We start from the raw sequence: 25,674 nt of genomic DNA, 5'->3' as shown, positions 1-25,674 counted from the left end.
TGGCCTTTTCCAGCTCTGTCAGGGGGTTTTTAACACAAGTGACTTCATTTTGATTCTGACAACTTTCACATTTCACCTTTTTGATCAAGCTAATTCTCTGAAAGGATTGCTGCTCAATCATATTGCCCTTAGGTGTTGATGTTCCTCGGCACCAGGATGGACCTGTCCTGGGTTGCTGACCTGGTCGCACATTGGAGGCAGTGAATGGCTGTGAGGAGTCAGTGTCAAAACCACATTGGAGCAGCAAGGGAGGTTTGAAGGGAAAGGCTCTCTCAGGCTAAGTCAACCTGAAGTCCATTGTTAAGTTCAATTTTGTCTGTCCTTTAGGCTTGCTGTCATCTCAAAGGGTTGGGCCACCATTATTCTGTAAGGAGTTGTATGTCAGCAAAAATTTAACAAGTAACAGGTACAAAGTTTAAAAAGCAAAAATACAAAGTAAAATTAATAATAATATGACAACCTCAGTTTGCATAATGGTTTTGAGCCATGAACCTAGATTTAAAGACAACCAATTGAGTAAATGACTGTAATTCAGTGAAAAAGATATTAAGAGGGGTAAATGTCTCATTATGATATGGAGTCTTGTTCTGACATCTAAGGAAAGATGTTTACAACGTGAAACTGTTAACGTCTTGTTCTGGTTTGCAGTTGAATATCTCTGGTATGACATTGGGCAGTTTGGTTAACTTTCTGAATGGTCCATATAACAGGAACAAGACTTGTCCCTTAAAATTTATTTAGTTTCACCTTACAGAGTTTCAGGAACAAAGCAGTGTCCATTTTTAGTAATTGTATAAAAGAAAGTTGGATTGGAGGAACCTAGACAAATTTAGGATCTAGTCCAGTCTACAGGTAGATAACAAAAATTCAAATACAATGTATAGAGCTACAATCTAATAATTGGTATGTTATGGTTTTTCATTAGAAACATGACTTTTTTCCTCTACATTGATCATATAGGAATTCCAGATTTTTTTTTTTTTTTTTTTCTTATAAAAGATGACCGGTAAGGGGATCTTAACCCTTGACTTGGTGTTGTGAGCACCACGCTCAGCCAGTGAGCGAACCGGCCATCCGTATATGGGATCCGAACCCAGGGCCTTGGTGTTCTCAGCACCGCACTCTCCCGAGTGAGCCACGGGCCGGCCCAGGAATTCCAGATTTTAAAGCCTGAGGCTAGGAAGCCAAACCAAGGCAAATTTTAGATTTTACCTAGTCATAAAATCTTTGAGCCCTCCAGGCAGTGACAGTTTTATTTACTCACTGTAAGGCTGAGAACCCTTGAAGTCAGGCATTTTATGCATATTTTTATTTGGGAGATAAGATCACTTTATTCTAATTAACTCACAGACAATAACATCACAACAACTGGTGTAAGGAGGCCACACAAACATTTGCCCAGCCTCAAACTCTATGCCATCTCAATGAACTTCTGTTCATTGTAAGAACACCCTCTTCCACTGCAATTCCAGAGAAAGAAAGCTATTCGTGACACAGGTTTAACTGATGATTTTACACTTTATACTTTCTCTATCGATTATATGTTTATGCTAAATTAACTTGGTCAGGAGAGTCAATTTTCCATTTTTTCAACTTGAACTTCTTGATTAGGCTAATCTATTTGCAAGTCTGTACTGTCCCAGCACTTCACTGAAACCCTCACAGAGCTTAATGTCACCCTGATGCTGGGCACACTCCAAAAACTTTTATCTCATAGAAACACAGTTCAAACAGCTGCTGCTGTACTGGCTGGGCTCCCTGAGGCTCCTGGTAAGTGATGTCAGGCCTTGAGGGCTCAGCATTACTCCCTCCACTGAAGCCCCCTGTGATGGCATGGCCCAGTGCGTACCCAACAGCAGAACCCACAGCCCCAGCTGTAGTGGTTGCCATCTGGGCCATCAGACCTGGCCTTCAGGGTGTAGCAGCAGTTGAACCAACTGCAAATGGTGGGGCCACTGGTGCTGGCCTAGGCACAGTTTTCATCTGAGGTGCCTGGCTGGCTGGAGGGGCCATGCAGGAAGTGCAACTTCAGCTTCCACAAAGCACCACAAGTGCTGGCAGCTCAGAGTCTAGAGAGCAAAACTCTCCATGCATATTTTTAAATATGATATTTCAGTTAAGGCTTTGGTAATGTAAAGCAGTGTTTCCCATTATATCCTGTTCTGAAAAGAGCAAATTCTTACTGAACTTGTGTAAATAACCATATTGCTGTAAAAAAGTGTAAGAATACTCACAAATAGTTTTCAAATTTTGGAGGAATCAAGTAGGGAGAAAAAAAACCAAATGCTTCCATCTTTATTCACAAAAGTATATTTTACCAAATTGCTGTAAACTATAGATAGCTTGAGAGAAAGTTTCCTTAAATCTGGAAAACAAAACATTTAAGTAAAGAACCAACAATGTTTTTTTTTTTTTTTTTTTTTAAAAGATGACCGGTAAGGGGATCTTAACCCTTGACTTGGTGTTGTCAGCACCACGCTCAACCAGTGAGCGAACCGGCCATCCGTATATGGGATCCGAACCCGGGGCCTTGGTGTTATCAGCACCGCACTCTCCCGAGTGAGCCACGGGCCGGCCCGAACCAACAATGTTTTGAATAAAAGTCACAAAATCATTATTTTATCGGTTATTTAACCTCATATAATTTTGTTTTGTGTGATCTTGATTAGCAGCTTCATGTACACATCAGTTTCCTTATTAGGGTTCTGAAAAATGTTTATTTTGTCCATGGATCTTAATGTTATTAGAAACCTGTATTGGGGCCGGCCTGTGGCTCACTCGGGAGAGTGTGCTGCTGATGACACCAAGGCCATGGGTTCGGATCCCTATATAGGGATGGCCGGTTTGCTCACTGGGTGAGCGTGGTGCTGACAACACTAAGTCAAGGGCTAAGATCCCCTTACCAGTGATCTATTAAAAAAAAGAAAAGGAACCTGTATTTAAGAGTACTTGTTATTTAAGATTACCTGTATTTAAGAGTGTCAGGAATCTGACGACAGATGTCTTTAGAGAAAAATCAAAACTGTGGATTACAAAGACTTGGAAGACTTAGAAGAGCCATGGTTAAAATCTGATGAAAGCTCATTACAATCAGCAATTGACCAGAAAATTTTATTATTTCTATGGTATACGGTACTTTAAAATAACACCAGAATCATGACAGTGTGACATCAGGACCATCAGACTTTTTAAATTTTATATAATCTTTAGAGTATATTAATAATGTATTTATATAAATATAACTCTAAAGAATATTTAACATTACAACCAAAATTATGACTGGTAGATTTTTAAATTTTTATGTAATTCTGTAACATTTATGTCAACAACATACCCATAAATGTAACTGAAAGAAGATCTGGTAACATCGTTTCACAATCCTCCCCATACAATTTGCCAAGTAAGCCTAGTCATTTACCGTCTCTACAAAGCGAGAAGTAAATCTTTTGAGGCTGTCCAGGGGCCCGACTGGAAAAAGTCAAAGACTTAATTTATAAATTTGATGTTAAAGAAGCCTGTCGAGGATGCCAAAAGGTTTGAGACACTTGAGAGCAGCCGCCGCGGCGGAGCAGAGACGGCGACGGCCCCGCCTCTGCCGCGCGGCGTCCGGGAGACACGTGGTGGAGGCTGAGCCGCGGCCGCCGGGGGCTGCACTTCCTGGGCCTGAGCTTCCCGCTGCCGAGCCGCTCGCCGCCTCCAGAAGCCGCTGGCTGTGCTGGTCCTCGGCCGTCCGGGCGCCTGCAGTGGGACCCGGTGCGCGCTCACCATCGGGAAACACGGCTGCACACACAGATTGTGCCAGTTGAGGTAACCATCAGTTTATTAAAGAGAGAAATGGATCAGACAATGGCTGCCAGTGCTCAGAAGGATAAACTCTTGATTGATGGGTGTCCAAGAAATCAAGACAGCCTTCAAGGTCGGAACAAGAGCGTGGATGGGAAAGCAGATGGACCTCCTCTGTTCGGATTGCAATAGTGAGATCTGTACTGAACGAGGTCTTGAGAGGGGAAGGAGTAGTGGTAGAAGTGATGACAACAGCAGGAGCTTGGAAAGGAGAATTCAGACCTATCTGCAGTCAACAAAGTCAGTTATTGACTTATAGGAAGAGACGGGAAGCAGGGCCGGCCCTGGCTCACTCGGGAGAGCGTGGTGCTGACACCACCAAGTCACGGGTTCAGATCCCCTTACCGGTCATCTTTTCAAAAAAAGAAAGAAACAGGGAAAGTAAAGAAAATAAATACTTCCAAGTCTGTCGATGAAGTTTTTGATGAAGTTGTAAAGATTTTTGACAAAGAAGGCTAACTCTAAACCTGAAAGCATCCTTGAATATTGCTTTGGCAGCTGCTTTTTAAAGCAATTTTAATGTTTTATAACTACATCTCAATTAATGGCTAGAAAGTATATAGTAAGACAAACTTAATTTTTTATGGTTTTCGGTTTGTGTGTGTGTGTGTGTGTGTGTGTGTGTGTGTTTTGGTCACAGGAGTAGACAGTGAATTCAGTTTTAACACCGTCTTAGTTATGGTGCTCACAAAACAGAAGGGTATCAGCTAGTTCTCTGTTTTTATTCAAGAAGAATATTCCTTTCATAATTTGTGCCTTCTGTGAGCAAAGCTTTTTAGTGTATATGTATATCCCTTTAGTAATTACAGCATGTTAAGATTAGGGATCCCGGCCGAGCCCATGGCGCACTCGGGAGAGTGCTGCGCTGGGAGCGCAGCGACGCTCCCGCCGCGGGTTCGGATCCTATATAGGACTGACCGGTGCACTCACTGGCTGAGTGCCAGTCACAAAAAAAAGAAAGACAAAAAAAAAAAAAAAAAAGATTAGGGATCCCCACTTTCCCTTTTTTTTTTTTTTTTTTTTTTTTTTTTGCAGGTTTTAAATTTCAAACCTTAAGTGAATTTGCAGAGCAAACTTCAAAGGCACTTTTTGTGTAGGCAGTTCCTGCACAATGTGTTTGGCAAACAAACTCGTAAGATGGATGTCTAGTAGTGTTTTAGTATTTATCAAATAACTGACCATTTCCTATGGTAAGGTAGGAAAACTTAGGCTTTGTTTTACTACAACTTCTGCAAATTGTATGGCAGGGCATATGGTCTTTGCTTCCAAGGTTTAGGTTAGGGGCACTGGGGCTTCAGAGCCTGGCAGAATTGTCAGCTTTATTCTATCATAATCTGAGGTCAGCCGCAAGGATCACATCTAATGGCTTGTGTTCTTTATGCTCTCTTATATAATTTTATTCTTGATTAAATGCGTCTTAACAAAATTCCCAGCTGCACAACCTTGAAATGCACATGCTAGATTAATGCTAAAATGATTCAATTAACATTTTGGTAACACTTCAAAGTTTTATTTGTTTGTTTTCTAGACCAAATATGGGGATAGGATAAATTAGAAGAAGCAATTTAATGGTTAAATTTCTCATTTGTATATTATTTTTTAAAAATTTTTTATAATTATTTGTTTAAGAAGATTTAAAAATAATTGCACTTTGGCCAGAAAAATAATAAATAAGTCTTATAAATGTTTGAAAAAAAAATTTTTCAAAACACTTGGTCAATGGGCCGGCCTTGGCTCACTTGGGAGAGTGTGGTGCTGATAACACCAAAGCCACGTGTTCGGATCCCATATAGGGATGACCGGTTCACTCACTTGGGAGAGCGTGGTGCTGACAACACCAAGCCAAGGGTTGAGATACCCTTACCGGTCATCTTTTTTAAAAAAAAAAGAAAACCCAAGAGTAGAGAGTAAATTTATACTGGAGGAAAACATTGCTTTTCTGAGGCTTCAAGACAGAACATTTCAGTGTCAGGTGATAAGAGCAAAGTTAGAACTGGAGAAAGGGGGGAGGGAGGGAGGGAGGGAGGGAGGGAGGGAGGGAGGGAGGGAGGGAGGAAGGAAGGGAGTTATAGGAGCTGATGAAAACTTAAAGAGAGACAAGGAAGGAAGGAAGGAAGGAAGGAAGGAAGGAAGGAAGGAAGGAAGGAAGGAAGGAAGGAAGGAAGGAAGGAAGGAAGGAAGGAAGGAAGGAAGGAAGGAAGGAAGGAAGGAAGGAAGGAAAGGAAGGAAGGAAGGAAGGAAGGAAGGGAGTTATAGGAGCTGATGAAAACTTAAAGAGAGACTAGGAAGGAAGGAAGGGAGGGAGGGAGGGAGGGAGGGAGGGAGGGAGGGAGGGAAGGAGTTATAGGAGCTGATGAAAACTTAAAGAGAGACTTATCGCCCAAGACCTTCCCAAGGGAAGAAAAAGGAAGAGCTGGAGACAATGATGCATGACTTGCAAATCACATACAGTAAGATACAGCAGAAGTTGAACTTCTGAGATATGAACCTAAGAAGCTTCAAGAGGAAAGCAGGAAAACTCTACCTCGGGAAATAAAATTACCATTCTAAAGAAGACATTTCCAATCTGAAAACAGGGAGATTAAATGGATCTCAGGAAAAAATAAGGAAGAAATAGAAACCGTCTGCAGTTTAGAATATGGCTGTTAAAGAAATTGATTTTAGAATTAAATATCAAAACCTCTTGCAATTTACCAAAAGGAAATCAATACTTCAAAAAAATCTGCTGTTTTAACAAAGGGAAGTGTGAAGGTTAATTCTAGGTGTCAACTTGGTTAGATGAAGGAATGCTGAGAAACCTGGTAAAGCTATCTTTTTAGGAGCATCTGTGAGGGTGTTTCCAGCAGAGATTAGTATGAGAGTCTGAGTGGCCTGGGTGGAAAGACCCACCCTCCATGTGGGTGGGAACCATCCAATCAACCGGGGTTCCAGGAAGAACAAAAGACAGAGGGAAGAGGTGAATCTCTAGATCCTCTGGAGCTGGGATACATTCTTCTCTCCTGTCCATGGACATCAGAGCTTGAGACTCTTCAGCTTTTGGGTTCCAGAACTTACACCAAGGACACCATCAGCTTCCCTGGTTCTGAGGCCTTTGGACTTGGACTGAGCCATGCTACCGGCATCCAGTTTATAGATGGACTATTGAGGGAATTTTCTTCACAGTCACGTGAGCTAATTCCCCTAATAAATCCCTCTCATATAATTATAACGTATCCTATTGATTCTGTCTCTCTGGAGAACCCTGACTAATACAGGTACCAAATTTTTAGTTTTCTATCAGTGTGTTTTTAATACCAAAACTCAGTCTTTAGAAAGATCTATAAATAATTTCCTTCTAATGATAGCCAATTTAATCACATACAGAATTTCTTTCATAAATTCACCCTTCGTGAACCCTTTATGACTTGCTTAGACATTTTCATAACATGCTTGACTTTCTGTTTTGTCCTATACTTCCTCTTTCCTAAATAACTAGTCATTTTACTTTTGGACTAAAATTCACTGCACAAGATTCTTTCACATATAAAATTATCCTCTTTTCTTTTAAACCTTCCTAACCAAAAATACATCTTCATACCATAACTTTCTTCACATCTCTCTCCTACTTACTGATTCCTTTCTGTCTTGTTTTTATTTCCTTCCTAAGTTTACTTTTTTGAAATGACCTTAAATAACCTCTGAATTTAAACAAAATAAAGAAAACATTTTTATGTCTTATAATTTTTCTCATCAAAAATACCTTACTTTTTGTTGGCATAGTTGTAAACAAAATTATATAGGTATATATATAGTAATTAGGCTGTTAACTCTTAGTAACCTTGATTTTTAGTGAAAACCTAGAAAGCAAGCAATTTTGCTGTTTTCTTTTGTTTTGTGGGTTTTGTTGTTTGTTTGCTTTTTTGGCAGCTGGATGGTATGGGGATCCAAACCCATGACCTTGTTGCTATAAGGCTGTGCTGTAACCGAGGAAGCAAGCAATTTTGAGCTGTCTGTTACCTATCAGTATTTTATACATGAGAAATATTTTATAATTTGAGAAACATCTTTTTCCATAGCCTTAATTTCTATGTATATTAATAAACCCAAATGTATTAAGTCTTTTTACAAAATTCAAAAGACAAGAACAAACATAAGGCTATTTATGTTTCAGGTTTTTAAAATCTTATTTGGAAATGACTCAGACATTTAATGAGTATCTGTCATTTAGTTTAACAAAACATAACTTTAAGATTTTAAATTACATGAAAAGGGGACTGGCCAGTTAGCTCGCTTGGTGGGAGGGTGGCGCTGATGATACCCAGATCGCGAGTTCAGGTTCCCTACTGGCCGGCCACCAAAAAAAAAATTACATGAAAAGTTTATTTGTAAATGTTTATCCCATTTATATTTACCTAACATTTATTTTTAACAATTATACCTAGACTACTTATGAAATCTGAGATATCACACCAGGCATCATTTTAAATGATTTCCCTGCTCATGCTTTCATAGCCTGTGAATATCAGGTGTTCACCTAACCAAGAACCTTAAAGTTAAATATATGGGTATTTGGCCAATAACTCAGAAGAAACAGTTGCTTTCATTAAACCAACAATTTTAAATTAGCCCTACTTATTAAAGAATTACATAATCAAAGATCATTCTGTTTTAGTCTGGGTTTATAGTTTTATGAACTTAAAACCTCTAGCGGAGACAAGTATAATCCTGTCTGACCAGTAAACCCAGGCAAAAATATATGTTGACAATTCTGAAGACATTTCTATTTTAATTTTATCAGCAAATTTAAAATCAGCCTATTTATTTAAGTCACATGAACTAAAAAGGCATTTGGGTTCGTTGCTATATAACTTAACAAAAATTTTTTATTGAGTGTTTATTTATCTAAGCCAATTTGGGAAAAAAAATTCCTTAAGTGATTTCTGGCTGACTATGCCAGAGTTTACCATGTAGGTACAACATACAACATAATACATTTACATATATATAACCACACCTAAACACGTATACATATGTGTCATATACATGCTTGTCGTATCAACTTCAAGGAATTGTAATTGTTATGTCTTCTTCCCCCCACCCCAGTTTTTTTTTTTGTGTGTGTGTGTGTGTGAATTTATATATTAATTTTTAGCTCCCACCAATAAGTGAGAACATGTGGTGTTTCTCTTTCTGTGCCTGACTTGTTTCACTTAATATAATTCTCTCTAGGTCCATCCATGTTGTTGCAAATGGCAGTATTTCATTCTTTTTTATAGCTGAGTAGTATTCCATCATGTAAATATACCACATTTTCCATATCCACTCATCCGATGATGGACATTTGGGCTGGTTCCAACTCTTGGCTATTGTAAAGAGTGCTGTGATGAACATTGGGGAACAGGTATACCTTCAACTTGATGATTTCCATTCCTCTGGGTATATTCTCAGCAGTGGGATAGCTGGGTCATATGGTAGATCTATCTGCAATTGTTTGAGGAACCTCCATACCATTTTCCATAGAGGCTGCACTATTTTGCAGTCCCACCAAAAATGTATGAGAGTTCCTTTTTCTCTGCAACCTCGCCAGCATTTATCGTTCAGACTCTTTTGGATTTTAGCCATCCTAACTTGGGTGAGATGGTATCTCAGTGTGGTTTTGATTTGCATTTCCCAAATGCTGAGTGATGCTGAGCATTTTTTTATATGTCTGTTGGCCATTTGTATATCTTCCTTAGAGAAATGCCTTAGCTCTTTTGCCCATTTTTTAATTGGGTTGCTTGTTTTTTTCTTGTAAAGTTGTTTGAGTTCCTTGTATATTCTGGATATTAATCCTTTGTCAGTTGTATATTTTGCAAATATTTTCTCCCACTCTGTTGGTTGTCTTTTAACTCTGTTAATTGTTTCTTTTGCTGTGCAGAAGCTCTATAGTTTGATATAATCCCATTTGTTTATTTTTCCATTGGTTGCCTGTGCTTTTGGGGTCATATTAATGAAGTCTGTGTCCAGTTCTACTTCCTGAAGTGTTTCTCCTATGTTTTCTTTAAGAAGTTTTATTGTTTCAGGGTGTATATTTAATTCTTTAATCCATTTTGAGTTGACTTTAATGTATGGTGAAAGGTATGGGTCTACTTTCATTCTCCTGCATATTGATATCCAGTTCTCCCAGCACCATTTGCTAAAGAGGCAATCTCTTCCTCAGTGTATAGGCTTGGTGCCTTTGTCAAAGATCAGATGGCTGTAGGTGTGTGGGATGATTTCTGGATTCTCTATTCTATTCCATTGATCAGTGTGTCTGTTTTTATGCCAGTACCATACTGTTTTGGTTATTATAGCTTTGTAGTATAGTTTAAAGTCAGGTAGTGTTATGCCTCCAGCTTTATTTTTTTTGCTCAGCGTTGCTTTGGCTATGTGTGGTCTTTTGTTATTCCATATAAATGTCCGGATAGTTCTTTCCATTTCTGAAAAAAATGTCATTGGAATTTTGATGGGGATTAGCAGTTTGATTTTTAAAGAAAAACTTTTCACCCTTTTTTTCCCTTCAGTTTTAAATGAGTTTTGAAAAAAAAAATTAAATGAGTTTTGGGTTAAATTTTTAATGTTTATATTTTAGCTAGGATTGGCTGAATTGTATACGAAAAAAAAATCTAGTGGCCTTGAATTTTTAGTAACAAGTCTATTTTGTTTGTTTGCCAGTCCAGTTTGTTTGACTAGTCAGTGAGGGCAGGAAGGAATCCTCCCTGATTCTCTCTGCAGAGAAGCCCTGGGCCCCCCAGGGGGGTTGTCATTTTCAGATCTTGATCTCTGAGTACTCTGTGGTGCTGGTGGCCTCCTGGTACTGAGGCTCCCAGGTCCTCGGCCTGAGGAAACTGAGGGAGACATAATGGAGCTCCTGCTCCTCCCCCGAGGAGGGAGTGGCTGCAGCTGAGGGCAGGTGGTCTGGGGGGCTGTTTGGTGAGCACTTATGTCGGAAACCCTAAATAGAGGAGAGAAAAGCAGGTCAGGTTAGGATAATGAGGGCTGAAAAAGAGCAAAGAACATTCACCAGCAAACCTGGAAACTGAGCATTTAGTCTTTCATCTATTCATTTTACAAACATAGGCTGAACCCAAATTTATTCATTCATTCATTCACACATTCATTCAAGAAATATTTGAGAGTGATGATGCCTGGCCCTTTGTAACTGATTGCCAGTTTCATGAAATCCTCACAACAACCACTGAGGAGACACTATTGTCCCCATTTATCAGATGGAGAAACAGGCTATGTAAATATCCCAAAACCACATATTTAGTTAATGGTCAGGCCAAGATTCATGTCCAGGTGTCTTCAGGGGACTCCAGTGCCCTCTGGCTTATGGAACATCTCCCCTGTGCTGGCCCCAAGATAATCAGTGGGGAACTACGCAGACACCATCCCTGACCTCACACAGCTTGCAGTGTGGAGGGAGAAGCTGACATTAAAGTTATAGTTAATTAAGATAGTTTCTAATTGTAAATTGTGACAGAATGCACAGGACTGGGGTGGTGTGAAAAGGGCAGAGATTTGCTCAGACATGGACTGCCCTCAGGGACCACTCAGCATTTCAGAGTTTCAGGCATTTAAACACAATTGTGAACTTGTGATATGAGCCCAAGAAACAGAGGGTACTGTGCAGTAAAGGGTTCACCTTGCCCAAAGAAAGCTTTGACATTTTGCACCCAGCTCCTGGGTTAGAATCTCTAACATAAGTCCGTGGCATGTTCTGCCTGACAGACGTACCTTTGTTCACTTGGGAACCACAGGCCATGCCTGGTAGTCTAGGCTAACAGTATGACTTATGATGGGGACCTTGGGCCACATGACATTGGTGCAACCTCTGGAGGATCTGGAGACTGAGTAACTAAGGTTAGCCACACAGCTGATCCAGGCCTATGTGACTGACTCCCTCAATAAAAATCCTGGACACTAAGGGTCAAGTAAGCATCTGCGGTTGGCAGTACTCCATGTGTGTTGCCACGTATCAATGCTGGGAGAATTAAGGGCTGTCCCTGTGACTCCACTGGAGAAAGACAACCAGAAGCTCATGTCTGGTCTCTCCTGGACTCTGGCCATGCACCTCTTCCCTTTGGATGATTTCAATCTGTAGCTAGTTACCATAATAAACTATAACCATGAGTATAACAGCTTTCAATGAGTTCTGTGAGTCTTTCTAGAGACTTATTCAATCTGAGAGTGGCTTTGAGGAGTCCCAAAATTGGCGTAGGTTTCAGTAGTGAGGGTGTTTTATGGACCCTGAACTTTGTAGTAGACACTAATTATCTGGGGGAGGTCTGCCTGGCATCATGTGGTGTACAGGAGAGATGGGAAGGAGGGAAAATGGGGTGAGGGGTCCAGAGAGAAACAAGGAGACAGCAGTAGGAAGGGTCCTGCTGGAGCTGACAGCAGGAACATAGACAAGCCTGGTGGTCCTTGGCTGTGGGAGAGGACATGGAGAGGAGCGGGAGGGGGCTCCCCAGTCACTGGACTGGGGGGGATGTGTTGGTGGGAACCCAGAAGCAAAAGCCTATTTGGGGCATGATGATTCTCTAAGTCATCCAGAGGAATGTGGCCACGGCCACCCTGGGAGGTGACCTCTTTCATCCCAGCCCTGGAGGGGAGAGGAGGGGCTCCCTCCTACCTGTGCTGTTTCCTTGGAAGATGCTGATGCCCACGTTCAGTGGAGCATCTGGGACAGAAAGACATGGTTGCCTCAACATCCGTGGAGGGATGGTTGGACATCGGGCCTTTCCCCGCAGAAGCCAAGGAAACAGGGAGGGCCTTTCCTGTTTGGCTACACAGGACCCCAGTGTTAAGCCCTCTCTCAGCCCTGCTTTGTTCCCTCTCTACACTCTCAGAGACCCAGGCATCCCGGCCCAGCACTCACAGGAGACGTTGAGATGGACGGTCATCGTCGTGGTCACATTGACCCCAGGCAAGGTCACCTGACAGATGAGGCTGCTGCTGTGGTCCTGGGGCCGTGGGGTGAGAATGATCTCCGAGGAGTGGGCAGTCCCGGGAACCAGGGCGGTGAGGGAAGCTAACATCCAGGAGAAGATGGGGGTCATCTCCCACTCACATGCCCAGGGCACAGAGCAGGTCAGAGTCCTGGGGTGGGGAGCAGACTCCAGGGTCCCCAGGATGAGGATGTCAGGCATGTGGGTCAGGGATGGTGAGGAGAGAGGGAGATGCAGGATCAGGATGGAGGGTCTGAGGTGCGGCCCTGAGAGACTCAGGCCCTGGCCCAGCTCCTCCCCAGGGCTCAACACATTTCACCCCCAATCCCCTCCCACGACGGGGTCCCGTCCCGGCCCTAGCCTGTGGCCCCCATGACCTTCCCCTGTATCCTCTCCTGGAGCCCATGCCTTACCCATCACATGCACATAGAGCTTGTTAGATACATAATTTCTTTTCAGGATATTTCTCTCTCCACCCTTAAGAAGTGTGTCCCTGTGTCCCTCTTCCTGACATCTCTGATGCTCAGAAAGCAGTTGTTGGTGTGGGGGTCCCCAAGGAGGTGGAATCAGCCCTGAGTTTCCTCCAGCACTTTTTGGTCTGGGTTGTTTGTGGCTACTGGAGTGTCCCAGTTTGTATTGGCCCCTTCCCAGAACCAGTAGCTATGAACAGGGTCAGAGCCAATCCAGCCACCCTGCGGGTAGGATAAGGAGCAGGGCACATAGACAAACAGGCCGTCCCGCACTATCACTGGTCCCTGCACTAGCAGTGTGTAATCCTTCCTATCCTCTCTCTGGACCTCTCTCATGCAGCAGCAGCATGTCTGGGGTTGGAGGTCCCAGGTTGGAAGGTCTGTTTCTCAGGGTTCTCTCAGGAACTAGGAGCTGCAAGACTTAGAGGTGGCCCCACAGGAAGATGGTGTGAGGTCAGAACAGTGACCCTCCTCAGGGGAGGAACTTCAGACCCAGGCACTGTCAGGGCCAGGTCAGCCCTTGTAACCAACTACCCACCACCCCCAAAGCCACTCCTGGGGACCCTGAGCCCAGAAAAGGTGAGAGACTCACCCATATTCACAGCCCACGCAGGGACCCAACCCATTTTCTGCCTCCCTGTCACCACCCTTCTTTTTTTTTTTTTTTTTTTTTGTCGTTTTTTCGTGACCGGCCCTCAGCCAGTGAGTGCACCGGTCAGTCCTATATAGGATCCGAACCCGCGGCGGGAGCGTCGCCGTGCTCCCAGCGCAGCACTCTACCAAGTGCGCCACGGGCTCGGCCCACCACCCTTCTTTTTGAGTGACATTTTCTGCATTAAGAAAAATGGGTCTTTTGGATCCCCATACTGGCCAGCCGCGAAAAAAAAAAGAAAGAAAGAAAAAGAAAAATGGGTCCCTTCTAACCATACCCTTGAGTCACAAGCTGTTGATACTTGTGAAGGTCAGGGGTGGGACTCAGGGACCTAAAAGATGGGAGCCCAGGGTGGGTGAGCAGGCAGCCTCTCCTCCCTCCCTCAGCAACCATGTAGTGGGCACCCCCTCTCTGCACAGTGAGGTCAGCACAGCATTCCTGGATGCTGTCCCCAAGGAGTCACTGTCCAGTGGGGAGAAAGCAAGTCTTCCAGGATCCAGAGCTCCCAGTGATAGGAGCTGTAATTCTGCGGATATTTGTGTTTTGCTTAAGTCTCCATTAGTAGATGCGTACGTATTCAGGATTTTTTTTTAATGAAAATGTCTTTTTTTTTTTTTTTTTTTTGATGGCTGGCCAGTACAGGATAGAATGTGGACCTTCGTATTTACAGCACCACACTCAAACCAATTGAGCTAACTGGCCCCAGGATTTTTATATTTTTCTAATGAATTAAGCCTATGATCTTTATAATGCTCCATTTCTTAACCTGTGGAATGCACTTTGCCTTAAAGACTCATTCATCTGGGCCGGCCCGTGGCTCACTCGGGAGAGTGTGGTGCTGATAACACCAAGGCCCCGGGTTTGGATCCCATATAGGGACAGCCGGTTAGCTCACTGGCTGAGCGTGGTGCTGACAACACCAAGCCAAGGGTTGAGATCCCCTTACCAGTCATCTTTAAAAAAAAAAAAAAGACTCATTCATCTGATATTAGGATTGCAGCACCAACTTTTTAAAAATTTTATATATATATTGGGGTGGGGGGGAAGCTAGACACTACAGAGATCTGAACCCTTGGTCTTGGTGTTATGTATAACACCACACTCTAGTATTTGACACATAATAATTGTACATAATTATAAAGTACAGTGTGATATTTTGATATATGTATACCATGCATAATGATCAAGTCAGGGTAATTAGCATATACATCAACATCTACATTTCTTTTTTTTTTTATTTTTTTAAAGATGACCGGTAAGGGGATCTTAACCCTTGACTTGGTGTTGTCAGCACCACGCTCACCCAGTGAGCAACCGGCCATCCCTATACGGGATCCGAACCCATGGCCTTGGTGTTATCAGCACCACACTCTCCCGAGTGAGCCACGAGCCGGCCCAACATTTCTTAATGTTGGGAACATTGAAAACCCTCTCTTCTGTTTATTTGAAAGTATACAATTAGTTGTTGTTCATTATAGTCACCCTACAGTGCTACAGAACTCTAGAACTTATTTTCCTACCTAGTTTGTATCCATGAACCAACCTCTCACTATCTCCCCTTCCCCCACCCTTCCCAGCCACTAGTAATCACTATTCTACTGTCCTCTCTATGTGATCAACTTTCTTAGCTTCCATGTATGAGTGAGAACATGCAGTATTTGTCTTTCTTTGCCTGTCTTATTTTACTTACCATAATGTCCTCCAGGCTCATCCATGTTGCCACAAATGACAGGATTTCGTTCTTTTTATGGCTCAGTAGTATTCTGCTGTGTATATATATAGCACACTTTATCTATTCATGTATTGATGAATACTTAGGTTAATTTGGTATCTTGGTGTTATAATTTGGATACGTTTGTCCCCTCCAAAACTCATGTTGAAATTAGATTCCCAGTGTGGCAGTGTTAAGACATGGAGCCTAGTGGGAGGTGTTTGGGTCAAGGGCATGAATCCCTCATGAATAGATTAATGCCTCCTCTCAGGTGTGAGTGAGTTCTCACTTCATTAGTTCCCTCCTGAGCAGATTATTAAAAAGAGCCTCTCTTCCTAGGTTTCTCTCTTTTGCTTCCTCTCGGGCCATGTGATCTCTATGCATAGACCGGCTCCCCTTCCACTTGATGCCATGACTGGAAGCAGCCTGAGGCACTCGCCAGATGCAATTGCCCATGTGGACTTTCCAGCCTACAGACTGTGAGCCAAATAAATCTATTTACTTTATTAATTATCCAGTCTCAGGTATTCTGTTACAGCAACACACAATGGAGACACTTGACTATTGTGAATAGTGCTGCAATAAACATGGGAGTGCAGCTATCTCCTTGACATACTGGATCATATACACTTGTTCTATTCGTAGTTTTTTGAGAAATCTCCATACTGTTTTACATATGGCTGTACTAACTCGCATTCCCACCAACAGTGTATAAGAGTTCCCTTGTCTCCTCATCATCAGCATTTGTTATTTTCTGTCTTTTTGATAATAGCCATTCTAACTGGGTGAGATGATGTCTCATTGTGGTATTGATTTGCATTTCCTGACAATTAGTGATACTGAGTATTTTTTCGTATACTTCTTGGCCATTTTTATGTCTTCTTTTGAGAAATGTCTATTCAGGTCATTTGCCTAAAAAAAATAGTTATGTTTCTCAAAAGAAAAAAATCATTTCAACTATTTTTATCTTTTTATTGAAACATAATTGATTATACATATTTGTGGGGTACAGAATTGAATCAATACCTGTGTACAATGTGTGATGAACAAATCAGGATAATTATCATGTTCCTCATTACAAAATGTAATCATTCCTTGTGTCTGTTAACCAATTTCTCGCTAACCGCCGTCCACTTCCCCCTTTCCCAGCTCCAGTAACCATAGTTTTGTTCTCTCCTTCTGAAAGTTCAATATATTATTGTATTTGTTGTTTCTTTCTTTCTTTAGCTCCCACTTATGAGTGAGGACATGTGGTATTTGTCTTTCTGTGCCCTGCTTGTTTCACTTAACATAATCTTCTCCAAACTCATCCATGCTGCTGTGAATGGCAGAATTTCTTTTTTTATGGCTGAGTAGTATTCTGTTACATATATATACCACATTTTCCTTATACAGTCATCTGCTGATGAACATTTAGGTTGACTCCAACTCTTGGCTATTGTAAATAGAGCTGCCATAAACATGGGAGTGCAGGTATCCTTTCGACATGATAATTTCCATTTCTTTGGGTATATATCCAATAGTGGGATTGCTAGGTCACATGAGATGGAGTTTGGATGTGTTGTCCCCTCCAAAACTCATGTGGAAATTTGATCCCCAATGTGGCAGTGTTGGAAACTGATTGAGTCATGGGGGCGGATCCCTCATGAATGGATTAATGCTCTCCCTGGGGGAGGGGAGATTAATGACAGAGATCTCACTCTATTAGTTCCCACGAGACCTGATTGTTTAAAGGACCCTGGCACCTCCTCTCTCTCTCTCTCTCTCTCTCTCTCTCTCTCTCTCTCTCTCTCTCTTCCTCTCACCATGTGATCTGCTTGTACCCACCAGCTGCCTGCCACTTTCCACCATGAGTAGAAGCAGCCTGAGGCCCATGCCAGATGCAGCTGTCCCAGAATCGTAAGCCAAATAATCCTCTCTTCTTTATAAATTACCCAGTCTCAGGTAATTGTTATAGCAACACAAAACGGACTAAAACAACATGGTAGTTCTATCTACAGTTGTTTGAGAAACCTCCATACTGTTTTCCCGTTTTAACCATTTTGAAATATATAGTTCAGTACTGTTAAGATATTCACATTGCTTTGCTACAGATCTCCAGAAAATATGGCAAGAAGGTGCATCTTAGAAGCAGAGAGCAATGGGACCGGCCCGTGGCTCACTCGGGAGAGTGTGGTGCTGATAACACCAAGGCCACGGGTTCGGATCCCATATAGGGATGGCCGGTTGGCTCACTGGGTGAGCGTGGTGCTGACAACACCAAGTCAAGGGTTAAGATCCCCTTACCGGTCATCTTTTAAAAAAAAGAAGCAGAGAGCAAGCCCTTACCAGACACTGAATCTGCTGGTATCTTAATCTCGGATTTCCAGCCTCCAGAACTGTGAGAAATAAATTATTTTATTTATAAATTATGCAGTCTAAGGTATTTTGTTATAGTAGCAGGAACAGAGTAAGAGACAGAAAGCAGATTTGTGGTTTCCAGGAACCGGGGGAGGGGGAAATTGGGAGTGGACTGCTTAATGCACTTTCTGTTTGGGGAGGGATGAAAAGGTTCTGGACCTAGACAGAGGTCAAGGTTGCACAACATTGTGAATCTACTAAATGCCACTGAATCGTGCATTTGAAAACAGTTAAATGGTCAGTTTTATGTAATGTGTATTTTAACACAATTTTTAAAAATGTCCTTCAGGGCCACCTACAAGTAGGGCACTAATCCAGCAGCAATATATTTCTGGCTAATGCCAATACAGCATACCAAACTATCTATGTTATTCTTCAGTGAGATAGTTGCCTAGGGCTGCCGAAACAAAGTGCCACAAACTTGGGGCTGGTAGTGGAGTGTGGGCTTGAAACAACAGAAATTTATTCTCTCACAGTTCTGAAAGCTAGAAGTCTGAAATCCAAGTGTCCTCAGGGTTCCGGTCAAGATGATGAAATAGAGGGTCTCCAGCGTCACTCTCTCCCACGAATCAACTAATTTACAACTATAAAAATGTAACATCAGCCAAGCTGGGGCCACTGGAGCTCAGGGGAAGAGAAGGAGAGACCTACAGAGTGCATGAAAGTGGAAGAAACCACGATGAGAGAAAGAAAAAACTGCTCTGAGTGTTTTGGGCCGCGGCCGCTTTAATGCTGGGGCTGATGAGCGCGTGGAGCAGGAACCAGCAGAAGCCGCAGCTGTTCCCTTCAGATGAAGTTACTTGGAGGCAGCAGGGGAGAAGAGGGCCTTGGTGGTCCCCAGGACAGCAAGACCACTAATAGGGTTCCTGTGGACCCACGCAGGAGCGAGGAGCCAGAACAGCTGAAAATGGTAGCCATTCAGAGGCCGGTGAGTCAATGCAAGGGACCAGCACAGCGCCCATGCCCTGGGAAGTGTTTGGAGCACAGGCAGTAGGGGAGACAGGCCCACCAGGAGAACACTGGGACACAGCAAGGACAGCCAGTCCACACCCCCAGTCAGCACAGGACCACTCAGAGGAGACTGGTCGGGAATGCAGAATGGCATGGGGTGCAGTTTGATGAAAAAACTAAGGCCCAGATCAGAGTTTCTACACAACCCAGATTCACCAGGTCTCTAGAAAGCTGGAAGTACCTATAAGATCAACCATTAAACCCTGAGATGCACAAAAAGCCTTCCCTAGGGAAACAGCAGCAAAGCAGCAATTTAACTCACCACACAGCTCATGTACTGGTTCCCACAGAAAGTTCCCCCATGTTAGAAGTAAGCAAAGGACAAAAAATTTGTTCCACCCCAGGCACACCACCAGTGCCTTGGGGCCCACCAGGAGACAGGAAGCGTGGAGCCAGGGACAGGACCCCCACCCACAACCACTCACACCACCAGCACCTCAGGGCCTGCCTGGGGACCCAAAGCATAAAGAAGGGGACTAGACCCCCCCCTCCCACAACCAGGCACACTGCGCCAACACCTCGAGGCCTGCCTGAAATCCAAGGCATGGAAAAGGGGCTAGAATCCCCTCCCGTAACCCAGCACACTGTGCCAGCACCTCGGGGCCTGCCCAGGGACCCAGGGCATAGAGAAGGGGACTGGACCACCCTCCCACAGACAGGCACACTGTGCCAGTGCCTCAGGGCCTGCCTGGAGACCTGGGGCATGGAGAAGAGGACCAGACCCCACCACCACCACCAGGCACACCACCAGTGCCTCAGGGCCCCACCTGGGGGCCCAGGGCATGGATCTGGTGACTAGACGCTCCTCCCACAACCAGGCAGACCACACCAGCGTCTCGGGGCCTGTCAGGGACCTGAGGCATGGATCCAGGGACCGGACACTCCCCACAACCAAGCACACTGACAGTGCCTTAGGGCCCTGCGTGGGGGCCTAGGGTATAGAGCCAGGGACTAGACCCCCCTCCCACAACCAGTCACACCAACAGCACCAAAAGGAGCATGCCAAAAACATCACCTCTAGGGCCAGCCTGTGGCTCACTCGGGAGAGTGCGGTGCTGATAACACCAAGGCCACAGGTTCGGATCCTATATAGGGACGGCCGGTTCACTCACTGGCTGAGCGTGGTACTAACACCACCAAGTCAAGGGTTAAGATCCCCTTACCGGTCATCTTTAAAAAAAGAAAAAAAAATCACCTCCATGTGGGTGGCCCACCACAGCCACCACAATAAGCATGGCTGCTGTGAAAGCTGCTAGACGCCACAACCACCACACAGATTGTCCGCCAGCCACTGGAGTGCATTGACACAAGGAGAGTCACCAGCAGAGATAAAGAAAAGAAGAGGACGTCTCTCTCCACAAAGCCCATTTCAGAGTGACAGAAGCATCTGCTCTATGATAATATTGAGAGGCCTGAACACACATCTCTCAGCATTGGACAGATCATCTAGGCAACAAATCAACAGAGTAACCATTACTCTTTCAGAAGGAGAGAAGAAATCTAGGGTAATTGGAGGGGGGAGGAGGAGGGAGAGGGGGATGGGGAGAGATTGGACAAGGGACATAAAGAATAATTATGATTTATAATAATACGTATGCTGGTAATATTGATTTAATTAAGATATCTCAATGTTGAACCCCAAAAATAAGTATAATCAATTTTGATTCCATAAAAATTAAAAAATAAAAATAAAAAATACATATAAAAAATAAAATAAAATGTCATTGTTGGGTGGGAGGGGGGAGAGGGAGGGAGGTTTCGGTGATGGGCCACAATAATCAACCACATTGTATATCGACAAAGTAAAATTTAAAAAAATAAATAAAATGTAATCATCAAAATAAATAAATAAATAAATATATGAATAAAAGTGGTTGCAAACCTCCAAAAAAAAAAAAGTGTCAGCAGGACCACACTCTCTCTGAAGTCTCTAGGGGAGGCTCCCTCCTTGCCTCTTCCAGCTTCCAGTGTTTGCTGGCAATCCTCGGTATTCCTTGGCTTGTAGATGCATCACTCCAATGCCTGCCTCTGTCATCACATGGCCTCCTCTCTGTGTGTTGTGTGTGCCTAGTGTCTCTTCTCTTCATGTAAGATCACCAGTCGTGCTGGATTAAGGGCCCACCCTACTCCAGTATGACCTCATCACAACTTAACCAATTACATCTGCAATGACCCTATTTCCAAACAAAGTCACATTCTAAGGTTCTGGAAAGGACGTGAATTCTTGGGAGGACACTATCCAACCCAGTACACTTAGGCAGTCGGTCATAGGAAACCTCATGTGGTCGTAGTTCAGGGCGAGGCCACAGAGCAGCAGACATAGGTGATACAGGAAGCTGGGTACCTATTGATGTAACTGGACCATGCATTCTGGCTCTGTTTGATCCCTTCTCCTAAGGGAGAGCTAATGCCACACCCAACCTTAGGATACAATAGGGCAAGTAATTCCAACTCCCAATGGGCAGCATAGTGGCATTGTTATTTTGTGCTCCTGATTGGATATTAGGTATCTATTAGGAACAAACAAAAAGCAGCTCCCCGCAGAAGCAGGCAAGGGTATTCCATAGCCCACAAGGCAGAACTGATGTTATCACAGCCTGGACTTGCTGAAGAACCCCCTCTTGCTCCGGGTCCCACTCAGAACTGGCAGCGTTGTTTTTTTCCCTGTGGAAAGTTACACAGCATAGTGTTATAAGGAGCTGGTATTGAAGAAAATAAGAGGCACACTAAGGACTCATCCATTCACTCAAAAGATTCTTCACTGTCTTTCTCCAAAGCAAATGGACTACAGCAACTGCTCACCGAACCCTTTTGGGTATTTTACTATCTAACTTTGTGTTTGATTATAATCTCCTTGTGGAGGGAGCGCAGAGAATCACAGGACATGAAAGGAACCTCAGAAACCATCAGTTTGGACAAGATCCTACTTCTAGTGTATTTTTCCCTGTAAAGAGCACACTAGGGCCCAGAGAGTTTAAATGGCTGCCTGAGATCCTATACCTGGAAAGAGAATATTCATAATTCATTATAACTCAGTACTGCAGAGGCAGTGCAGCTTCATAAATGCTGTTACCAGTTCATTTTACCTTTCTTCTATGTTGTTATTGCAATCTGGATGTAGTTCATTACATTAAAGTGGGTTGTCTTGGGCTGGCCAGTTGGTTCAGTTGGTTAGAGCTTGGTGCTGTAATACCAAGGTCAAGTGTCACCTCTCGCAGAGTGACAGAGATGCAAAAGATGACTCAGAGCCCATGTATTCAGAGCAATGAGAAGCCCTAAGGGACTGCACGGAGGAAAACTCCTTCAAGAGAGGAGAGCCCAGGCACAGCCCCGAGTCAGTTTTGGCTTCAGTTTTTATTGTAAAGACAAGAAAGTTACAGAAGAAAAACAGGTGGTTCATCAATCACAGTGAAAACATAAACGAACCAGCTATGTGACCATCTTCATTAAAGCAGGTGTAGTTCAGAATAGTTCAAGCAATTTACTATCAAAAGGAGTCATAAGGGCTAGCCCATGGCTCACTTGGGTGAGCGTGGTGCTGACAACACCAAGTCAAGGGCTTAGATCACCTCACTGGTCATCTTCAAAAAAAAAGGAGTCATAGAACTAAGCTATGTGACATACAAAAAGAAACAATGAGATAATCACCAAAGCACCTAACTCCCCAAGAAACTCAAAGAAACAGCTAAGGGTGAGATGTGGAATGTCCCCCAAGCACGAACTAGCAGAATATCCTTGAAGATTTTAGCTTACGTACTTTCCCATCATTTAGGTTTAGCTGCACCAAGGGCAACTGCCCGCAGAACAATCACTTTTTGCTGTGCTTCAGTTCTCTTATCTACACCAACGCTTTAGTTCTGTGAAAGTTTTTTGGTCTTTCTTAATCTTAGTAATTTTACGTGTTTTTCTAAAGGGTTGGGCTTTGGCCCCCTAAGCTAGGGCTCTGGCCTCCTAAACTATAGGACTTTGGTCCTCTAAACTACAGGCTTTGTCCTAGACTAAGGACTTTGGTCCTCTAAACTACAGGCTTTGTCCTAGACTACGGACTTTGGTCCTCTAAACGACAGGCTTTGGCCTTTTACATTACAGGCTTTGATCCTGCAAAATAACTTGTGTTTTATTTCTATCTCATTAATGTCAATGTTCTCCACAGTCAAATGTTGGGATTCGCATACCAACCAGCCACCAGAAAAAAAGAAAAAACGGTGAGTTACTTAGCTATAGCTACCCCCCTGATCCAGAGACAGGGCCTCACACTGGTCCCAGCCCTGACACCGGTACTGGCCCAGTGTCCTCTGCAGGATTTCTTTCTGAGCTTTAGCAGCCCTCCTATGCAAAGAGCAATTGGTTCACTCCTACCGCGGGCACAACGTGGAGGAAAAGCGCCTGGCCTGGGAATCGGAGTCATTGGGCTCAACTTGGAGATCCTCCTCGGGGGGTCGGGGGTGAGGATGTGGGTTTGGCGATTCATTACCCTGTTCTGGACCTCAGTTTTCTCTTGTGTAAAGTGGGAATTTTAAACAATTGATTTAACAAACCTGCCAGCCCCCTTCAGAGTGCTTTACACACATTCACTCATGCAATGCTCACAACAAGCCTATGAAGTAGATGTTATATTATCATTCCCATTTTAGAGCACAGGAAACTGAGTCACCGCTAAGCTAAGCAAGCTGCCACAGTGATCGCGTGGCAGGACAGGATTTTGTCCCGGGCTGTCGGGCACCAGAGACTCGGCTCTTAAGCCCCAGGCCGGGAGGCCGCTCAGTACTAACGGGTCATGAATTTGAGTTCTGTCTGTCCTCCCCAGCAGGATGTCACCTCTGGGGGTGGGGGACCTGGTCTGGTGCACGGAAGCATTTAATGAACATTGTGAATGAGAAAAGGATGGGTAGATAGAAAGCCATATCCTTTCTTGACCGCTGAGACCCCATGCAGGGCTCTGCTCTGGGAACTATAACCGAGACCAGGGCTTCTAGCCCCAGGAATGCTCCAGATGCTCGAGGCGAGACCCGACCAGGAAGAAATCACCCCTTGGGGTCTGAGTCGAAGATGGAGCAACCCATTCCCGGCAGGGCATGGCCGCCACCTAGCGGCAGAGTCCTGCTAAGACAGCGCCGCCCAGAAACCAGAAATGTTTGATTTAGGAGGGGTGCAGTTGGCATCTGAAAGGGAGGTGGCAGCTGGCGTGCTAATGGGCAGTTGCCTGAAAATCAGTGTGCGAAGCGGGGACCGTCAGTCAGTGGCTTCCAACTTTTTCTGAACATGATGCACAGTAAGAAATCATTTCGCATCAGCATAGTTTCACAAAATAATACTACCCTGTACTACATGATGGTTTTATTCTACTCTATTTCAATTTTAAATGCTGACCAGAATCCTTTAAATTGAATCCCAGACCCTATAACGGGTGTCCACCTGCGCCATTTTTTTCAGCTCACAAAGAAAGATTATGATGGAGAAAGCGTTAGCGCCCTGGTGATTTCTCTCCACGTTGTGCTGCCTCTCAGGCTGGGTGTTGCTATCCCCGACTTTCAGATAAGAAACCTGGGCTCAGAGAGGGAAAGACACCTGTCCAAGGCCACACAGCTCAAATATGACAGTGCCAGCTTCTGCCTCACTCCTGGAGGAGAAAAATCACTAAATGTTCCTGATTTCACTGTTAAGTAAAATTTAATTGAGCCATTTTTGCTAATAAGATTGAGCTGCACTGGCCTGCCATTTTCTTATACTGTTTAATATAAATTAATGACATTATAGAGCTCAGCCTTAAAACTCCAAGTCTTCATATGCAACAAAATGATCTGAGATGGAGATAGAAGTCAGTGTTGATGATATGGCAGTTTATTCCAGATTGCTTAAATGAACCATCTCACTTAAATATATATGACAGATGAAATATGAAAACCATCCTCAGCACAGCAGGCACAAGGACTTCCGAACAGCAATTGGCAAGGACTTCCCAGGCCAAAGTCTACAGGAGAGCCAGAACCTGAGAGAAGAATTAACATGAAGACATTGTCCTGAGGGCTGCTCTAGTGAACTTGAACTTGGGCCTTGACATCTGTGTTTGCTGTAGCCAGGTAGCTAGAGGCAACATCAGTCAGAGATACTTCAAACTCAGTTCAAGCCCTGTTCCCCCAGCTATAAGTATTGTTATATAAAAATTATAGGAGGCCATTGTTTTGAACTAAGTTCCTGCACGAGGCCCCAACGGACCAGACTAAAAACTTAAAATGGAGTTCACCCCTGCTAAAGTTCAACGTCACCAAACCCAAACTAAGTTGTTGTCTGACCTTGCAAGAAATCAGGAGAGAGAGATAATAGTCTATTTCCCAAACAAGCCAATAAAAATAAAATAAATCTTTAATAGGCATAATGAAATTTCCTCTGTTTTAATCCTTACACAAAAGAAGTAACCTGATGTAAATCAGTTGTTTTTCTATTGCTCTGTCTCCTTGTCCCCACCTTACAAGGAAAGCAACTTTGAAATGACCAATCCATTTTTTGTTCTTCCTTTCTGCTTTCTTCAGCCTTTTTTTTTTTTTATTTTTATTTTTATTTTTTTATTTTCTAAAAAGATGACCGGTAAGGGGATCTTAACCCTTGACTTGGTGTTGTCAGCACCACGCTCAGCCA

The 25,674-nt window shown here is 43.5% G+C and overlaps 3 pseudogenes; 1 reads left to right on the top strand and 2 right to left on the bottom strand.

Annotated features, from left to right (window-relative positions):
- Positions 1-1,536: 1,536 nt before the first annotated feature.
- Positions 1,537-2,094, bottom strand: LOC134371832 (coiled-coil-helix-coiled-coil-helix domain-containing protein 2-like; annotated as a pseudogene).
- A 1,062-nt stretch (positions 2,095-3,156) lies between these two features.
- On the top strand, positions 3,157-4,302 carry LOC134371831 (UMP-CMP kinase-like; annotated as a pseudogene).
- Positions 4,303-10,609: 6,307 nt separating this feature from the next.
- LOC134371830 (sialic acid-binding Ig-like lectin 8) lies at positions 10,610-13,600 on the bottom strand (annotated as a pseudogene).
- Between the last annotated feature and the right edge of the window lie 12,074 nt (positions 13,601-25,674).

The sequence above is a fragment of the Cynocephalus volans genome, chromosome 3 (genome assembly GCF_027409185.1).
Source record: "Cynocephalus volans isolate mCynVol1 chromosome 3, mCynVol1.pri, whole genome shotgun sequence".
In the NCBI taxonomy this organism is placed as follows: Eukaryota; Metazoa; Chordata; class Mammalia; order Dermoptera; family Cynocephalidae; genus Cynocephalus; species Cynocephalus volans.
Note: the sequence above shows the minus strand (reverse complement) of the source record. Positions and strands in the feature narration are given on the sequence as shown.